Consider the following 5,301-nt stretch of genomic DNA (forward strand, 5'->3'; position numbering starts at 1 on the left):
TATATATATGTATTCATATCTATGTACAAATACAAATATAAACATATATACTCCTATATATATATATACTTGTATATTTTTTTATTTTGTATGTATGTATATATTTATATATATGTATGTGTATATGTGTATATATAATAAATATGTATTCATATACATGTATATGTATTTATATATATATGTATGTGTGTATATATAAATATACTTGTATGTATGTATATGCATATATATTTGTATAAATGCATGTATATATGTGTATATTTTTATTTGATATATATAGATATATATATACATAGAAGTATTTATGTTTATATTTGTTTGTATGTATATTTATATATATTTGTATAGATGTTTGTATATCTATGTGTATATTTTTTATTTTGTATATATATAGTTATATATTTTTATATAAGAGTATATATATTTTTATTTTTATTTGTATATAGATATGAATATATATATATATATTGCTATTTATTTATTTTATTTTAAATTTAAAAAAAAAATCGATTTTTTTTTCATATTTTTCGGAATTTTTTAAAAAATATGACGTGACATGCTGATGTGGCAAAAAAAATCTATGTGGCGTGCCACGTCAGCCGCCACGTGGCATGCCACGTTAGCGGTTAACGGACACTTAACACCGTTTTCGGATTGTGTAGGAAATTGCAGTTAAATCGAATAGTTCGTGTATCAATTTGGCACATTTGATAATTTGATGTAGTTTTTTTGTCAAATTAAAAATTCGTATAGGAAAAGGTCACATTCTACAAAGTTTGGTGTAGGAAAATGTCATTTTACCTTTAAATAATAAAATCGAGAATCTTATGCTTTATATCAAAAGTCCATGGATTAGTATTCTTGGTCGTATTATTTTTTTGGCTCATTGTTTGATTGCGTCACATGAAAAATAAGTGTATGAATAATGCAAAGTAATAATATTCAATAAATAGACAATGAAATCAACCGAGAAGAATGACAGGACGTATTTGTTTCTAGGGTTTTATCATTGAAATAACAAAACTACCCTTTCAAAACACGTGTGATTTCGCAAAATATCAGGGATAAGATCGGCAGAACATCCTCTGCAGATAATGTTAGTACGTACCGTACGTCGCCACAGTCTTGTAGGGCGACACTGATGGATGCATTATTGAAATTTCGTTTTAATATTGTCTTTTTTTTTGGTAATGGTTCACCATTTCATTTGATATTTCATCAATAATTATTTATGTGATATGTGAAATAGAAGTGGAATTTTTTCTAGGACTTCAATTTGTTTTAGTGATTTGAAAATAATTGAAGCATTTTTTTAATAACAATATGTTTGGTATGAGAAATATATGTTATTTTCAAATTTACGTGCGTGGTTGGATTACCGATAATATCCATAATATATAAATATTCTAAACTCAAATTTGATTACCCGATTTATAGAAATCGCAATTTCATAAATAAATATTTAAATCGAGTTATTCCGATACCTGAACTCTTGGTCCGATTGAATATCTAAAAATACGAATATTTTATCCAAACCTAAACTTGCTAACACATTTTATTACTTTAAATCTAAAAAAATAAAGCAGTTGGTACACGTAGTAAACATGAATAAAAAAATCGGAAAAATGACATAAATATTTAAAAGTAAAAGGATATAAGTATATTTTGAGCAAATTTGTATACTTAATTATCTCAAAAGGATTACAAATTCAATTTACGCTAATAAGAATACGCGTATGAATACTTTGCAGAAACGACGTGTGTCGATACAAGCCCTAAATACAATAGTAAAATTATTAAAATAATTTGCTCCAAAATATACCTTTTTTATATATAATATAATAAAAGGTAATTAAATTATTATGTTTTATTAAAATTATTCTGGCTAATTAATTAAGAAAGGGTAATGCGCGAGAAAGAAGGAGTTAAATGCCAACCGTTGGATGAGAAAAAAATGGGACCCACAAATATTAGGGGATGGGACGTGATCTGTACCAACAGCAGTAGGGGTCTTCCTATTGGTCGCTTTCACTCTCTTCTGGTGTTCCATTGCTACACGCAATTACCCTTGCCCCCCACACCTTCACTTATCGACCATTTTCGTAAAATAAAATATTATATATATATATACACACACATACGGTTCATATCATCTATAAAAATAGTAATGAACATGGGCAGATCCATTTGATCAATAGTGGGGTCATAGGCCCCCCCACAACTTATAGATTTTTTTTTGTTTTTTTTTTATAAATTTTATATAATTTTATGTAAAATTATTATATTACCCCAATAAAATTAAGTTTATACTTATAAATTTATATGTTTATATATATTAACGACTCCGTTAATAAAATGTTTTGGGTCCGCCACTAATAATGAACCTTATTAAACGAATTATTTTGCATCATTTTAGAGTAAATTCGATACTTTTCTTCTCAAACTAAATTGCATTCTTGAAAGACAATACTTTTTTTATTAAAAGGATAAAACATTACTTTCAAATAAAACATTTGGAAAAGTTATGCTTTACTTCTAAGGAACAAATTAATATAGAAAGTTTTTTAGAGAGATAATACGCAGCATTTTCAAAATTATAACAATAATTAATATAAGAATCTTGGTCTAGCTGATCTCCCGACAACCTTAAAAGCCTTCGAACCGACGATTATCTCCGCCATAACGTGAACGAACAAGGGTTTATGGATTAGTCTTGGAAATAAAATAAATTGTTTTCGTATAACCAAAATGATAATTCTATTTAAATATTTAGAGCATGTTATAAACATTATTAGGAAATGCTACATAAATATTGATTAAAAATCTGACGATTGTGTAGCATGGATATATTGAGACAACCATAAAAAAAAAATAACAATTAAAGAAAAATAAAACAATTTTCTGTATTTGCAATAATAAATGCCAAGTGAAAAGAAGATAAAATAAAAACCCTAAAACCAATTCATGCATGTGTCCCCTGCAGGAGACTGCCACTTGTATCAGAACTTCATGGCCCCATCCCACATGCCCACATTTCGTTTATTCCATTATATTTTAAAACATTTATTTTGTCGCTTACGTTTTTGTACATTTTTATTTTTTACTTATTTTCTCAAAACATTATAGACTATTTTATAAACTATTATCATACATCAAGGGTACTTCTAAAAAAATATTTACACAAGGGTAATTAACATAATGTTAGAGGAAAATAAACATTATGAAAGAGAATAAAAAGCTGCAGATTGGCACAAATGAAATAATTACGAATTTCTTTTTTTCTTTCCACGAGATACCTTGAACGAAATATTTTATCTTTTAAGGATGTTTTCGTTGGTAAGAACATATTAATGACCCATCTTTTGTCCGAAAAAGAAAAAAAATAGAAAAATTAAAGTAAAAGAACACTTCTTTAGAAATAGGTTCCACAAGTTCGCACATAAAACCAAATATTAAATTGTAATCCAAGATCTAGAAATTATATATATATATATAAACCTGTACTAGTTTGTTGCATAACTCAATTGGTTAGTTTAAAACAGTGATAAATACGCTTTGAGATATATTAATACGGAATCGTATAGTATCTTACATTAATTACAAGCTTAAAATATTATTTGTGATATATATATATATATATATATATATATATATATATATGAATACTGTTATCAAAATTATTCAGTGAAAATCAATTAGTTTTCGTAGGTGGAATATCGTGTTTATGTATTGAAAAAAAAAATACTATATAAGAATGTGATTGTGTTTCTTTTACGAGATCTTCGTAAAAGCGTATAATTAAAATAATAGGACTTGAACATATAATTATAAATATTTGTGAGATGAATATGAAGGAGACTAAGCTACAAATATTGTTCATCCGATGTCGATTTGGTATAGGATACATTTAATCAATGATATTATATGATACATATATATATATATATATAATATATCGTTTTTCTTATTTATTAAAAATATAATTTTATAATAGATAACTCTAACTTTCTATAATTTCTAATACATATATTTTATAATTATTTTGGATTAACTTTTTGCAAACTAAGGTCGGTCAGTGGAATTATATAAACTTAATTGTAAAATCAAGACAACATTAAACAAAACACACCAACAAAGATTTTCCTTGTTACCTCGTAAGAGCATTATATCATGACAAAGACAAAATAAGGTGAACAAAAAAAAACATAATATTGTTAATTATGCTGTTTTAAATCAAAGGGGCCCACACACCCTTAATCAAGTGATGAAATTGACAAAGAAAAAAAGGTTACAGAGGTTATTAAAAGGATTCATTAACAATGATTAATGATGATTAAATAGAGTGCTTCAAAGTACTAATTGAAGGCAAATATAGCAATTCTAACAAATGCAAAAGTTATAGTCAAACGTAATCTAAATAATGATATTTTAATTTCGCTTTCTCTGTCAATTACAATTAAATAATTTAATTAGCCTCCCAACCTACCACAAAATTTTTTTTTAATGAAAATCGAATAATTTTATTCGGCCATAAGGATTATATGATATTAAATTCTTAAGATTTTTAAATTTAATTAATTAGCGAGATTTACTTGGTATTTCAGCGTATATATACGCACATATAGGTGTGTACACAATTAGATGGATTCCAATCATCATGCACTTGGGAGAATGTGAAATCCAAGTGATTAGAGAAAGTGCATTCAACAAAGGGACCAATTCTGTCACGTCAGCTTCCGAAAATATATCCCATTCTCTAATAATTTAATATCTCATCATAGAGATTATTGAAATTTCAACTCTAATTAATAATATACATACATGTATGTATGATTCCGATATGTTTTAACTTATAATAATACAATATGAAAAGGGGACGCAACCAAAAAAAAAATCCATTGTCCTATAAGAAATTTAAAAACAAATTTACCCTATATACATATATTCGCTCTTATAAAATACCATATATTATGCATATTTCAAAACCATCAATTGTTTTGACTGTCTCGTATCAATGATGGAGGAAACAATAAAACCACGTACGGAACCTTTTGCGCATTTATGATTTGGGCCCACCAATAAGCTGACGGTGTATTACCAATATATATACCTATAAATTTGTAGTATGTATGTATGTATGTATGTATGTATGTAAAGAGACTGGAATTTGGCATGACGGCCGACAAATATAAGATTCAAATGATATAGGAGAAATTGCAAATATGAGATTTGACTACAATATAATATTTTATTATGTTATTATCTATATTACAGTTTATATCGTGTTAAAACTCTGAATCT

Source organism: Tarenaya hassleriana, unplaced genomic scaffold, assembly GCF_000463585.1.
Source record: "Tarenaya hassleriana unplaced genomic scaffold, ASM46358v1 Cleome21, whole genome shotgun sequence".
Taxonomy (NCBI): domain Eukaryota; kingdom Viridiplantae; phylum Streptophyta; class Magnoliopsida; order Brassicales; family Cleomaceae; genus Tarenaya; species Tarenaya hassleriana.